This window comes from Simochromis diagramma, unplaced genomic scaffold, assembly GCF_900408965.1.
Source record: "Simochromis diagramma unplaced genomic scaffold, fSimDia1.1 OVJJ01000432.1, whole genome shotgun sequence".
In the NCBI taxonomy this organism is placed as follows: Eukaryota; Metazoa; Chordata; class Actinopteri; order Cichliformes; family Cichlidae; genus Simochromis; species Simochromis diagramma.
This window is the reverse complement of record NW_024387260.1, coordinates 310,481-326,192: the sequence shown is the minus strand read 5'-3', so window position 1 is coordinate 326,192 and position 15,712 is coordinate 310,481. Positions and strand designations below refer to the sequence as shown.

The following is a 15,712-nucleotide window of genomic DNA, read 5'->3' as shown; positions in this document are numbered from 1 at the left end:
ATCATATTCTATAAAATCATATGTTTGTAGTGGCTGTCCTGTGAGGACCACGTCTCTCTAAACAAACAGCTGTTAATGAGCTCACAAACACAGGCCTACAGCTGGATTTGAAAAAGTCCATTCAATAGAAAATCAACAATCACAGCTGGACTCACTACCCCATTCATACAAAACTGCTCAAAGACGTCCTGACATTAATTCACGCTTCAAATCATATGATCAACCTATCTCTAATAATTATGTACCACAGGCCTTCAAGCTGACAGTAGGTAAAGCGTTACTTTAAAAGCATCTCTAGACCCAGTGGTCTTAGCTAATTATAGGCCAATCTTCAACCTTCCATTCATATCAAAATATTCTATTAGAGTGATTAGAACATGCTGTAGGTATTACAGGTACTGCACTGCAGTGGTTTGTATCATATCTAATAGACTCCAAATTGTTCATGTAAATGGAGAGTCCTCTTCACACACTGAGGTTAATTATGGTGTTCCACAGGGTTCAGTGCTAGGACCAATTCTGTTTACATTATACATGCTTCATTTAGGCAGCATCATCAGAAGGCATAGCATACATTATGAGCTGTGGAGATGACACCCAGCTCTATCATTGCTAAACTCTGCATCCACCTCACTAACAGACATTATTCTCTGTTAACCTTATCCATGTTTACAGCTCGTGGTTAAATGCCAAAAGGTCAACTCCACATCCCTCCCCCACAGTTTCCTGATTGGTCTGAATGTTCTTGATTGGCTCACTAACAGCCAATAAAATCTCATGTACAGAATTACAGTATTAGTTAGGAAACTGTACAAGCTGCTTTCAAGTGCAGAGCAACAAACTGTTTGAACTGATCCAACTTTATTCACACAGACAAAGATTTGTGCATCAGCTGCTGTTTGCTGCTATAGATATAATCCAGCTGATGTGGAGAACTACATGTGACACTTTGATGCAGCCATGAATCTGACTGATTTCTTTCCATTTTCAAAGGTTGATGCATCAGTTAAAGTCCTTAAAAAGCTCAGAAATAAAGAGAAAGGTTGGTTACAGCAAAGAGAGGCACTGGCAGCATTTAAGACACTAAACAAGAGAAACAGATCAGAGAACATCAGACTGAATAAGTGGAATAAAGTGAAACAGAACTAACGCTCCCTAAGAATGGAGCTGTCAGAGGAAGAGAGCAGCAAACTGAAAGTCTCTGTTAGCTGCAGAGCTCTGAAACTTCACACAGCTTTGGATGATAACATGGAGAAAGGATGTGGAGATGTTCACACTTCTGCTAGAAATCATCTTCTAGTTATTGTGACTCAGATGTGACTGATTATAGATGAGGACCAAAGAAGGTTGTTACTGAGATTTGAGCTGACTTAGCTTAGCCTGTGTTTTAGCCACATGCTAAACAAACACATGTTCAGAAACTAGAAGATGTTACCTTTCAGATGAAGTCTCACACATGAACTTTGCTCCTACAGTTCATCTGCTGAAGCTTTTACATTTGGCTGGAAATCAAATAAAAACCAAAACAGCCACAAACATCAGACATGCTAACACTGTAACATTATTGGATGGAGCCACTGAGACTGAACCACCATCATGAGTCTGACCTCTGACCTTTGACCTGTATCTACAGCACTGACCTCTGACTTTCAGCTCCACCTTTCTCTTCAGCAGGATGTTTCCCTCCCTGCTGTAGACGGTGCAGGTGTAGGTCCTGTTGTCTCCATCTGTGGGGTGTTTCAGGGTCAGACTGAGGTCTCCAGTTTTCAGCAGGTCTTCATTCATCTTCGTTCGGTCTCTGTAAACCTGGTGCTGTTCTTCAGGCTGGTCAGAGCCGTTCTCATACACGTGGACCTTCCTGACATATCTGTCCTTCCACTCCACTTTAGCGTCTTCAGGCAGGTGAAGTGTGGTGTTGAAGGGCAGCTGCACAGACTCCACCCCTGAATCCACCTCCACCTGGGGGACTGAGAGGACAACAAAGCACAACATGAGCTTGGATGGAGACATTTGTGTTGCCTCTAACAGGCTGAATGCTGCTGCTTCACTGGGAGCTCACTGTTAGATAGAAAGTGGTCAGTGTGAAGAGGAGACGCAGCTCCTGCTCCTCAGGAATTCTGGGATTTAGAGGAAACACAGCTAAACTGACCTAAAGCTATTGTGGAGCAGGGAAATTATTTTACTGCTATTGTTAAATAATCATCATCATTACCATTGCATTAATAATATAATTTACAGTATTGATATTGTATTCAGAGGTTTAAACAGTGTGTCTTTCAGAAAGACTAAGTTGCAGTTGACAGGAAGTTGCAGAGAGTTTGCAGAAGGGAAAGCAGAGTCTAAGTCATTCTGAGCAGGTTAGACGAGGCTATTTGAATTACTAGGTTATTCAAATTGTCTGTTATACTTTTATATTCTTTTACTAAGCTCTTAGTAGAGTTTCTTGATTAAAACATTTATTCAACATAGTACATGTAGTTTCAGTTAGGTTATTACACATAAGGATGAGCCTCTGGTCTGGTAAAAGGTCAGAAGTGCAACGGGTGAATTGAGAGAGCATTTGAGGACGACACACACACACACACACACACACTCAGTTAGAGAGAATCATTTATAGGTGGAAGTTTAATCATGTTTTGCTCGGGGTTGCAAAAAGAGCAGTTTGTCGCAGAACTGCTGCTGAGGTGTCAAGATGACAAGCGAGCATCCGGCAGTGACAGGAAGTACCTGCCATGAAGATAGAAGACAATGTTCTTTTAAACTGTGTTAAAAGTCATTGTGGTTTTGATTTGACGTATGTATGTATTCTGTCTGTGACGTATGAAGGGGCGTCATTAATTCAAACCCTGATGCTATAAAAATCTGTGTATGCTTTGATTAAGTCGAAGATCAATCCCTGTCTGCGTACAGACTGGTCTTCCCACGCGTGTATTCATTAAAATCAATTGTTTGACCAAGATCTTCTGGACCTGGTTGTTTGTACTCTCCTTCCTCATTTATGTGAACCTTAACATTTGGGGGCTTCGTCCGGTGGTTGAGGAGGGAGAGAATTGGAGGTGTAGACGGAGAAATTCGGTGGTCCGTTGTGGTCAGACAGGCAGGCGTGACCCGGCAACCAAACTGAGGGGACAGGCGCTTTTAAAAAAGAGGTAGGCACAGGCCTGTTGATTTTATCCGAAGTGTGCTGAATTGGATGATAAAATTAAATGTCTATTCAGTAAAAGTTGCCGGTAAATGTCTGCTTTGATTTTGATGAGAATCTTATGACAGTACTGAGGATTTAAAGCAGTTGGACTGCTGGAAATGATTTTAGTATGTTAGGGAATTTGGTTATTTTTTGGTTATAAGGTTGGACCTGCTTCACTCTTACACTTTGTTGGGTGTTTTACTGTTGTTCCAAAGTATTATAAATTACTCAAGAACGCCAGTTGGACTGGTAAGAAGCGCATAGCCCGGAGTTTACGCTCCCTCCTTGTCGTGGACGCGCGACATTGACCTCTCGGCGAAGAGGGTTAGTTCAGTGTGGCTTAACTGTGGGGTACAGGGCATCCTGGAATAAGCTAGTGGTTGGACCACTTTACCGTTTGGAATGGTAATCTGCGCTTTTTTGGACAGTAGAAACCGGGTTTCGGGCGTGAAACCTTAACTTAAAACTTCGGGGAAAGCCTTGGCTGTGTAATGCCAAAAAAAGAGCTTCAGGCAAAGTTTGGGTTGGTTAACGCTTATAAATTTATTTAGGAAATAGAAATCGGGCCACGGTCCGGGACCAAGACTGGTTAATTGGTCGCAAAAAACTCAGTGAGTTTATCAGTTAGACTGTTATGTTAAATTTGTCGAAATTCGGTAGGTGTTAAAAGGCCTAAAATCTGTGCAGTTGTAATTATAAGACGTCTTTGTAATATAAAATAAGAGAGTTTGGTGTGAGAGGAGGCTGTGTGTCGAGTCAGCAATGCACTGACTGCTTGCTGCTATTTTTAGACGGTGTGTGTGTGAGTGTGAAAATGCAAATGAGTAAGTAGTGAACTGTTTAAACCACAGTTGGTTTTACAAATACTGCTGCAAACATTGTTGAGTGTGTGTTTAAAATGCCATTTATGTTCATTAGAGGGTTATAAATAAAGTTTTGAGTTGCCGTAGTGGATGTATAGTAATTGACTGAGTTTGAATGTAGATATATAAATATATTGAGTGCACCGTATATATTTAAGATTAACATATTACTTTCAGTAGTAACTTCTCTCCAGCAATAGTTGCTGGTGTGTTTTATTTTTTTTCTATTTCTTGTGTGTGCGGTGAGAATTAATAGAGCTTTCAATCTTTTCCTTCTTTGTTTTTGTTGACTTGCTCTTTCTGATTATGAAGAGCATGTCTAAAATACTCTGAATGAATTCAGAATGAACTCTTTTGAGTATATTCCTCAACTCTGGTCACAGTTTAAGTGTGTGAATGCTGTGAGTAGTAGGCTTTGAGGGATTGGGTGTGATGTGTACAAAATAATAAATAATAATAACACTATGAAAGTTGATAGTAGAGTGAGTGCAAAAGGAAGTGTGAGAGGATTATGAAATCATTGTGTGAATGATGCTACATTTTAGATCAAAAGTTAGTAGAATTACAGAGGGTTTGTAGATTGTAAATACAAAATAAGTTTGATTAGCCTGCAGAAACAGCAAAGCAGCTTGAGCTGCTCTGAGCAGCTGCGTGCTGTGTGTGTGTAACAGGAAATGGTGTGGGTGACAGGAAGTTTGCATGCCCATATAAGGTGACAAGTGAGCACCCAGGGAGAGAGAGAGATAAGTTAGACTCTAGCCAAATGAAGCGAAGGGAGGTTTCAAGAGAAGAAATGAAAAGGATATTAATCGTATGTTTTAGTGTGTCAATACAGGTTACAGATGAATAAAGGTGGACTTCTCTCAACCTGGAATTTTGAGTACGGCGCCAAAACCAGTAGAGTAGCATAATTGGGAGAAAACAGGCCAGATTTTGGCTTAAAATTTTACAGCTTGACCTCCCACTTGTCCCCATCCTGAGAAGAAGCTCAAAGGACAGTTAATCTCCTGATGAAGACCAACAGAACATCGTGGACTTGATAAGAATTTACAAGCAGCCAAAAGACAGCGCAACTGAACCGTTAACACTGAAACCAAACTGACGGGACCAGCAGCATGGAAGGAACCACGAGATGGAAACATGCACTGTGAATTACAGGCTGGACAGTTGAACAGTGGGATAATGAGCTGTGGAAAGCACTGGACACTGATTGTCAGATTTGCCATGCTTGGAGTAATCTTGAAAGCGATGACTGAAAGGATCAACAGAGAAGAAGAAACCGCGTGATGAAACATGCACGGTGGACTGCAGGCTGGTAAGAACAGAGACATGACTGTTTAAAGGCACTGAAGGTGATATTTTGCCAGGCTGGGACTTAATCTAAAAGGAAAATACTGAAAAGAAACAGAGAAGAAACAGACTGTGTTTGCTGGAGAATTCAAGACAACAAAAGGACACTGAGAGAAGAGGACAGGGACCAGTGAGAGGTGAAGCCGGACGAGTTCGACTGCAAGAATACAGGGTATAATTGGACTGAAATTGAAGCCTGAACTCATGATGGTGTTTAGAGATGTCCACCAGGAAAATAAAGAGGTAAACAAAAAGAAGGTAAAATGAAGAGAGAAAATAACTGACAATTACATCAATGAATAGAAAACACACATACACAAAGTGTTACATGTGGAACTATTTCTGGAGAGAATCAGAAGTGAGATAGTTTTGAATTAAGAAATCAGTGAAACGATGCATGAATTAAACCTGATTATAACATACAGAGGCAATGAAGAAAGCAGCTTACACTCACTGAACATTAACATACATAGGAAAAGCAATGAAGACCTGCTTACACTTATACACATAACATAAGCTGGTATTTCTGACCATAGAGAGGGAAACGGGTAGTTTAAGTACTCAGGATAATAATGAAAATGTCTTAGTTGTGTTTCTTCAGGGGCGAAACAGACCTGGATCAATTCTCCACATGCAGCGGTCGGAAGAAAGTTATAGGTCAAGATGACTGGATATGTTAAGGCAAGTTTCTGGTTGAATTGTTCACAGTGCCATATCTCCATAAACCTGACAAGTGGGCTCTAACTTCTGGCTGAGGACCAGGAATGCTGTTAATAAGGTGGGAACTTAAAATTTGGGTTAGCAAATTTGGGAAAGAAAACTGACGGCTTAAGTGGAGAATTGTGGAGGAGTCTGAAACACTGCAAAAGCAACATATGCAAATTCACATACACAAGCAGAAAATGCATTAACCTTACAAGGACAAGCTCGTGGAGATTAATGCATAGACACTGATTAAACTTGGCTAAGAACACAAACATACGCAATGAAGAACAGCTTGCTATTTGTATGAGTGATAGAATGGTGTGAATGTTTAATAGAACACATTTGAGTTTGAAGTTGAGGAATAATTCAAAGAAGCTATATGACAAAGGGAGTGAGTTATGAAAAAAGAAAAAGTGATTAAAGTAGTTTTAAAAAGAGTGACTTAGGAGTGCCCTGGTACTGAGTGATCAAAACCAGTGATCACTGTAGAAAGAAATAAGATAATTTAATAAGTTGGTAATGTTTAAACATATGTTTCTCTTGTTACGGCAACTCATTGAGATATGACTCAGTATGCAAATTAGCTGGAGTGAGTGGACGAAGGAGTTTCCTGTGTGTGTGTGACTGTGGCTTTCAGGAGAGGAAGCATGGCAGAGAAGAGGAGTGCAGATTTGGGTAGGAAATTTATAGTTTAGTGATTATATGTTGTTGTAAGGGGGTTATGTCTTATGTTGAATCTAAGTATGTTAAAGTGCATAAAGGGGGTGATTGTTGTGTGCAAATTGTGTGGTTTTAACAAGACTTTCGGTGTATTGAGGAGGTGAAATTATGTGGTGGCAATACTTGTGTGTTTAGGGTTTTTGAGGTTGTTGTGGTGATGGGTTGATTCTGTCAGTTAGGTTCGGGTTGTTGTTGTTTTTGTTTTTAATAGGAGGGAGTTTTAGGAAACATGGACATGTCTAAGAGGGGGCCCATTATTTTTGTAACAGTGCACTTAGAGAAAACCTGTCAGGTGATTTTGTTTTGTGTTTTCATGAGCTAATAATCAGCTCTATTTTTCTCATTTTTGTTCTAAGCAGGCCTGCAACAGTGAATAACAGCGCTGACAAATTTTCGGGAGAGCAAATATAAGGTGGGCTTTCCAGATTACAACTGGCTGAGGAGAAAGCTACCTGTGGGGACTGATGAGGTCGTAAGTCCCTGTCTAAAAGGATTGTAGCGAGTCAATCCAGTCCAAAACATAAAGAAATATTTTCCTATGGAAAATAGAAAAATGAATGAGCTCATTTTGCTGAGGGTGGAGAATCTGATCACTTGCACGGGAGTCTCCACTATTAGCAAAAAATATGGTGTGAATGTATGTGAGTGAATGTGTGACTGGATGAATAAATGAGGACAAACAATTTGCTTTTACCAGAGAAAATTTCTGTTTTATTGAGTGGGGTTAGATTATGGGATTATAGTGTATTGTTGGGAGAATGCCAAATGCTAAAGGGGAAACATTTTTTGATGTAACTCAGTTACCATTAACTGAAGAAACACATGACTGATAACTGTTCTGTTTTAAGTTTATTTTTATGACATAGATTGGATCATGAGTGGGGGAAACTGAGCATTTTTAGTTTTGTATAGTATTTTGACACATTTCATGTGTCAAAATAAAGGGGGGATTTAGGGTTTAATAATTTAATTGTTTAATAATTTAGGATCATTTTAGGACTTTTTGGGGTTTTTGGTCATTTGGATATGGTAAAACTGAAACTGTTATTTTTATGTTAAGGTTAAAGGATTAAAGTGAACTGAATCCTGTTTATTAGATACAATGCCAGTGTTTTAAAGCTGTGTACAAATCTTAGAGGGAAATTGTGGGACACGTTGACAAAAGATATGCTTTGGGGAAAATTAGTGAGGGTTGAAGAAGGAGAACAGGTTTGATTTCTTTTTTGATTTCTAGAAGTAGTGGTTATAATGTAGGCTTACATAAAGATATTACATAGATTTATTTTTAGGATAAAGGGGAGAGCTTATAAATAGAAATGATTTTTATACATATTGCATTTTGTGTCTTTAAAGGAGTTGTGGCTCAATTCATCTCTTGAGGGTCACGAGCCTTTGGCTAGCGCTATGATTAGCCAATCTACTGTGAGGATGATATGAGTTATTGAAGGATTGCACACGCTTACAGACACAGAGTCCAGAAACACACATGAGAGTATTGATTCCAGGCAAAAGGCCTCAAATTCATTTAGCTTTTAACTGAACATAAAGAAGGACCAAAGAGGAAGGAAAGCATATATTTTGGTTAAGTCTGATAAACTAGAATTATAAGGTATTGTTACATTAACCCTTGTATGGTGTTCGGGTCTGTGAGACCCGTTTTCAGTTTTTCTCAAAAGAAAAATTAAACAATTAATTATTTTTTCAACCTGAAATTCATTGGCTTTGGTTTATTTTCTGTGAAGAACATAAATCCGAACTAATTTTCAATGACCTCATACTGTACCTCCCCCCACGCATTTACATTACATACAAGGTGTTCGGGTCCACTGGACCCAGGTCTAATAAAAGTGTTGAAAGTGTAGGTCCTGTGTTCCTACACTCTCTCTTCCTCCTTTCTGGTGCTGCTGATAGTGTTTTCTTCCGTTCCCGCACAAAGTTGCAACATTGTTGAAAATTCAACTATCAACACCGTCTGCTCTTACATTCCCGCACATTTTACCCTCTTTCTTGAGGGATCCAAATTTTATTTTCTCATACCCTGTCCCACCTGCAAATTAGGGGCATAATACTATAAATAAGACTTTGCCAATGTGGTTCTTTATCACAACTGATCAAGATGGCAAAAGATTATCTGCTGCGAGGGCCATCCAATTGATTTTGGAAAAGAGAGGGGCTTCGGATGATGATGTTGACAAAGAGGTTTCAGAATATTTCACATTTCTGAAAATTCAGAGTCTGACAGGGACTTTGAAGAAGAGGATGAGGTTGAGCATCATTTAGTAACAAAACGAAGACGAGTACCCCATCTGCAGCCAGCTCCAGGACCAGAACAAGCCCACCAGACAGCAAGTGAAGAAATATGGATGTCAATAACTGGTGAAATTGAATGGTCTTCTTGCCCAAGAAATGAGCCACCCTGCAGAGCTGCTACTGTGATAAGGCAGGGCCAACACGGCTGGCAGTTACTCATGTGCAGGACATCAAGTCTTCATTTGAGCTTTTCATCCCAGATTCCATCCAGAAAATTATTCTGGATTGCAGTAATCTAGAAGGAAGGTGTGTTTTTGGAGAGAGGTGGAAGGAGATGGACCAAATTCATCTAAGAACCCCAAAGTAGGCCTTTGGGGTTCTTATCCTTGCAGGAGTTTTCAGGTCCAAAGGGGAATCCACAGAATCCCTGTGGGATGCAGAAACCGGCAAGAACCTTTCCGTGCATCAATGTCTCTGGAAAACTTCCACAAAATTTCCAGGATTATCAGTTTTGATAACCGAGACAACAGACCAGCTCGACGGCAGAGAGACAAGCTAGCTGCCATTAGGACAGTGTGGGATAAGTGTGTGCACCACCTCCCCCTGTTTTACAACCCTGGGCCTAATGTCACCATTGATGAGCAGCTGATCCCATTTAGTTGTGAAACATATTGCTTCACGTGTAAATGTGTTGTGTCTTTCCACTCACTCCACTTGATTATAACTGATTTATTTTTTTATAACATTTTATAAAAAAAACAAAAAAAAACGAGAAGCACATTAATTCATAAATGTGATCTAACAAAGGTAAAGGGAAAAAATGAACCATGTTTGCTGTTCATATGGCTTGTAATTGGGATGAAGTAAACATCTGTTGAGTAATTTAACATAAAATTGTTTGATAGTGTTAATTTGGAAAGCCAAAACTCTAGCGGGTCCACCAGACCCATGAACACTGGCTGAGTAACAAAAATATGAACACCACACAAGGGTTAAAATGAGCAAAATGAAATAAAAAGGCTATACCAAAAACAGGTTATAACATAGGAAATGTGAGGTTAAAGTGATGAGTAACGCTGAAGAATATATATAAATACAAGTCAATAAGTTAAGAACATAATTAGGATCATGCTTTTGATTAAAGAGTCCCAAATAGGATAAGTTAGGGAGATGCAGGAAAAAGTGTTTTGTTTCCTTTGCAGAAGATCTCGGCGACCACAGGGGGTGAGGATCCTGGAGGCCCGAGACAAGAGAGGGTCAGAGCAAGGACACAATGTATTGCGACCTCTGGTGCTCCAGAGGTCGAGAGAGGGAGTGTGGAGCAGGGAAATTATTTTACTGCTATTGGTAAATAATCATCATCATTACTATTGCATTAATAATATAATCTGCAGCATTGATATTGTATTCAGAGGTTTAAACAGTGTGTGTGTCCTTTAGAAAGACTAAGTTGCAGGAGTTGACAGGAAGTTGCAGAGAGTTTGCAGAAGGGAAAGCAGAGTCTAAGTCATTCTGAGCAGGTTAGACGAGGCTATTTGAATTACTAGGTTATTCAAATTGTCTGTTATACTTTTATATTCTTTTACTAAGCTCTTAGTAGAGTTTCTTGATTAAAACATTTATTCAACATAGTACATGTAGTTTCAGTTAGGTTATTACACATAAGGATGAGCCTCTGGTCTGGTAAAAGGTCAGAAGTGCAACGGGTGAATTGAGAGAGCATTTGAGGACGACACACACACACACACACACACACTCAGTTAGAGAGAATCATTTATAGGTGGAAGTTTAATCATGTTTTGCTCGGGGTTGCAAAAAGAGCAGTTTGTCGCAGAACTGCTGCTGAGGTGTCAAGATGACAAGCGAGCATCCGGCAGTGACAGGAAGTACCGGCCATGAAGATAGAAGACAATGTTCTTTTAAACTGTGTTAAAAGTCATTGTGGTTTTGATTTGACGTATGTATGTATTCTGTCTGTGACGTATGAAGGGGCGTCATTAATTCAAACCCTGATGCTATAAAAATCTGTGTATGCTTTGATTAAGTGGAAGATTAATTCCTGTCTGCGTACAGATTATTCTTCCCACGCGTGTATTCATTAAAATCAATTGTTTGACCAGATCTTCTGGACCTGGTTGTTTGTACTCTCCTTCTTCAATATTTGAACCTTAACAACACACACACGCACACACACACACACACAGACCTTTGACTATGAGCTGCACTTTCTTTGATCTGAAGCAGCTGTTCCTGTTATACAGTCCACAGTCATATTTCCCACTGTCTCTCTCTGTGGGGTGTTTCAGGGTCAGACTGAGGTCTCCAGTTTTCAGCAGGTCTTCATTCATCTTCGTTCTGTCTCTGTAATCCTGGTGCTGTTCTTCAGGCTGGTCAGAGCCGTTCTCATACACGTGGACCTTCCTATATTTAGGTTCATAGCGTTGCCACACCACTTCAGCATCTTCAGGCAGGTTTTGTGTGGTTTTGAAGGGCAGCTGGACAGACTCCGCCCCTTCCTCCACCTCCACCTGACACACTGAGAGGACAACAAACACAACATGAGCTGTACAAAGTGTGATTGGTGTTCACAGAGCAGCATCATGTGACTCTTGTTCTGCACTAAATGAAGCGATGGCGTGGCGCCTCCTTCAGGCAGAGAAACAGCTCATGGAGAGAAATAATTATTAGAGCAAAAACAAGAGTGGAGCTGCAAATAAGGCCGAGAGGAACGCTGCAGAAAACTGTTCATGTGTGAATTCATAACTTCATAGATTTCTTTGAGCACTAAAATCAGAGCTGCTTCTATTTCTAATATGACAGCTGTACATTAGAGCTGCAACACTTTAAATGTGAGCCATAAAAACATGATACTCTAGCCCACTGAGACTGAACCACCATCATGAGTCTGACCTCTGACCTTTGACCTGTATCTACAGCACTGACCTCTGACTTTCAGCTCCACCTTTCTCTTCAGCAGGATGTTTCCCTCCCTGCTGTAGACGGTGCAGGTGTAGGTCCTGTTGTCTCCATCTGTGGGGTGTTTCAGGGTCAGACTGAGGTCTCCAGTTTTCAGCAGGTCTTCATTCATCTTCATTCGGTCTCTGTAAGCCTGGTGCTGTTCTTCAGGCTGGTCAGAGCCGTTCTCATACACGTGGACGTTATCACCATCACTGTCCTTCCACTCCACTTTAGCGTCTTCAGGCAGGTGAAGTGTGGTGTTGAAGGGCAGCTGGACAGACTCCACCCTTGAATCCACCTCCACCTGGGGGACTGAGAGGACAACAAAGCACAACATGAGCTTGGATGGAGACATTTGTGTTGCCTCTAACAGGCTGAATGCTGCTGCTTCACTGGGAGCTCACTGTTAGATAGAAAGTGGTCAGTGTGAAGAGGAGACGCAGCAGAAAGATGAAGACTGACAGGAAGAAAGCAGTGAACAGACTGTTGGAGCTGCTGTTAGTGGGACAGGACTTTATTCAGTCTCTGAGGACCAGATTTGACTTGATGAAGCAGAGAAACACAGTCTGAGTGTTTCTGTCACACTCACTTCATCACACAGCTCAGTTTGACAACATGTGGAAGAATTTGATAGAAGCCTTCCTTTAGTAAAAGCACCAAGAAAACACCATGAAAACACCTCACTACACACTAAACTGCAGTACTGGCAAATTGTACATAAAGTATGAAAAGTCAAAGTACTTATTGTGCAGAAAAATGTTCCCATCAGTGTCTGTGGATCAATATTACTGCTGCACATGTTTAAGGCTGAGCTCATTTCAAATCCTTTCTATTGTGTTGAATCTGCAGTAATGCATCATATTCTATAAAATCATATGTTTGTAGTGGCTGTCCTGTGAGGACCACGTCTCTCTAAACAAACAGCTGTTAATGAGCTCACAAACACAGGCCTACAGCTGGATTTGAAAAAGTCCATTCAATAGAAAATCAACAGTCACAGCTGGATTCAAAGGCTTGAGCTCTGTGTGACATGGTTACCTGTCAGCATCTACAGGGGGATTCAAATATGAAGGAAACATGAAGGTGGTGCATTAGAAAAACTGCTGCTTCAACTTTGTACAGTCAGCCAACCAAGTGATTTCTCAGAGATGTTAATGTGAAAGTGCTGCTGTTCAACTTCCTGTTTTATTAAATCAATCATGGCAGGATCTGACGTTTCCTGTCCATCATCAAGGCTTTCTTTGCTAACGTGCTAAAGGAGTTATTTAAAGCTTCTTCACACAGCACTCTGACTCCTCTACATCACACATATTAGCCCAGTGCTCAGTAAGCGGAAACTGAGCTGTTACCATGACAACACACACACACTCACCTCAATAACACATTGATCTGCTTCATAGCCCTCTGCTCAACACTGTTTCAATAAAACTTTCAAAGGTACACTAATGGAAACTCAGAGACAAGTCAGAGGAAGTCAGAGTGGAGCTGCAGCATTTTAAAGCAGAACAAATGGCTCCACCTTCCCTCCACCTTTAATGCAGCCTCATCTCCAAGGACAAAGCTTGTTAGGATGAAATGTGCTGTTGCTCAGCATGTAGAACATGTGTCCATGTAGCACAGCGAAGCCCCAACAGCAGCCGCCTGACCCTTTGCTGCATGTCCACTCCTCAGTCTGTCTCCCTGTTTTCCTGTCTCTGTCTCACTGCTCTATCAAGACCAAACATCTTTAAGCTGACAACAGTCGCCTGTTTATGCTGATTTAAGATCAAACCTAGAAAGTTTCACACAGGTTTTCTGAGTCCTGTAGATACAGAGCAGAATGAACTTTAGACACATGGGTGAGAAAAATCATGACGAGCGATGAAATTACACACAGATGCTGATTTTTAGAGACTTTAAATTTTGAAAGTTGTTAAGAGAGATTATTAATATACTCGGCAGTAAAGCCACTGCTGCAGAGGATTTATTCATGTTTAGCTGTTTTAATTCAGAGAACCAGATCTGGCACAATAACCACCATCTGCCTCACTTAACTGATTCATATTTGAGACAGAGTCACAGCAAAGAGAGTTTGATGGCAGAATTATTCATACTTGAATTATGAAGGTTACAGTACAAATCAGATCATTACTTTAATATCTTTGTATCATCAGTGAGTGACACATTATTTTCACTGGTTGTAGAGTCTTATTTCTATTTAATGCATGTCTAAAATATTTTCTCCCTCTTTGAGACATTTACTCTGTGATCTGATAAATGCTCCTTCAGCTTCATGCTGCTGCTGATCAATCAGCTCTGCCTTTCTAACTCACTGAGGACCTCCACTGGTCTGGAGGACGTAATTATTATATTTTCACTTTTGCTCATCTTTGATGAATCTTTACTTTCTAAGGTGTTTAATAAGATGATTATTACTCTGCACGTTTTCAGTATGAGCTTTGTTCTAGTAAAGTCTGCGTATTACCAGCAGGGCTCTAGAGTGCGACCAATTTGGTCGCAAATGCGACCAAATTTTTCAGTGGTGCGACTAAAAATAAATATTTGGTCGCACCTGTGCGACCAAATATTTATTTTTAGAATCTATATATATATATTTACTTTTAGAATCTGCGCTAGATTCTGAGCTGCAGGTTTTGTCTCTCTCCAACCAAAATTCGCCGAGCCAGCAGCAAACTGCGCTTCACATTTGATCAATGTCGTCATGAATTCCCTCTGACTTTTGCTGTTTTGCTTCCACCACAATAAAAATCACACTTCATACACAGCTCTCTGTGTGTACTTCAGGAACAGTTTCCCGTCTCAAATCTGTTTTCTGCATTATTCATTCGCTTATTACCCACCAGTCTACCGTTGTTTACAGCGCTGTCTTTTTCTTTTTTCACTTAAATGACCTCGGACAAGAAAGCCTAATTTCTGCTGTTCAATACTGAAGAAATTTAAACTTCTTAAAATTATGCAAAATTACAGAATATTGCAGAATATTTTTAAGGTTATTTGCTATAAAAAGCCAGACAAGGAAAATCTCCTTCATGTTTTTCTGTGTTTTATTCTCAGTTACTTTCACACAAAGGCATGTGTGGATGTAGCTGTGGGTAATAAGAAAAGATGAAAAGAACTATTGATAACTTTTTTGTTAAGTTAAGGCCTGATCTGTCTGAAATTCATAGCCAGTGCTCTGACACGGTTCCATCAATCTTTGAATGCTGAAAAAGCACAGTGTATCCAGGAAACACATTATATGCTGCAATAAATGCACTGCCCAAGTGTCCCCTCTCCCCACGGCCTTTCAGCAGCATGCAGCAGCAAACAGGTCATCAGAGGAGGCCAAGATGATGATTAAGTTTAACATTTTCTACAATATTGACAAAGCACTTTAAGCACAAGTTTGTTAGTTAATCATTTAGAGATGAATATTGTCTGTATGGACTCCCCCCCCAAAAGAAAGTGCACATGTAAAACTGCGGTGTTAAGCGATGCGGTTAATACATTTGAGTACGCCTAACTTTTGTGCCGGTACGCCTAAATTTTTAAAGTTAGGCGTACCGGTGCGCCCATGTCAAAGGTTAGTCTAGAGCCCTGACCAGGATCCCTGTTTAACTGCTGGAGGCTCAGAGTGTAAATGGTAATGATGGAAATCTTCCATCACTGTAACCTTCACCAGGTGCCGATTGGAGATATT

General features: G+C 40.4%; 1 protein-coding gene across 2 annotated transcripts in view; it reads right to left on the bottom strand.

Annotated features, from left to right (window-relative positions):
* Positions 1-1,921: 1,921 nt before the first annotated feature.
* The window catches only part of LOC120715319, a 38,970-nt gene continuing 25,179 nt past the window's right edge, over positions 1,922-15,712 (bottom strand). Inside the window, exon 7 of one of the 2 annotated variants that reach the window (XM_040002235.1) lies at positions 1,922-1,967. The gene's annotated coding sequence lies outside the window, so the exon portion shown is untranslated. Of the gene's footprint in view, positions 1,968-12,306; positions 12,346-15,712 lie in introns of those variants that run through there. The other variant, XM_040002236.1, reaches the window with a different exon arrangement.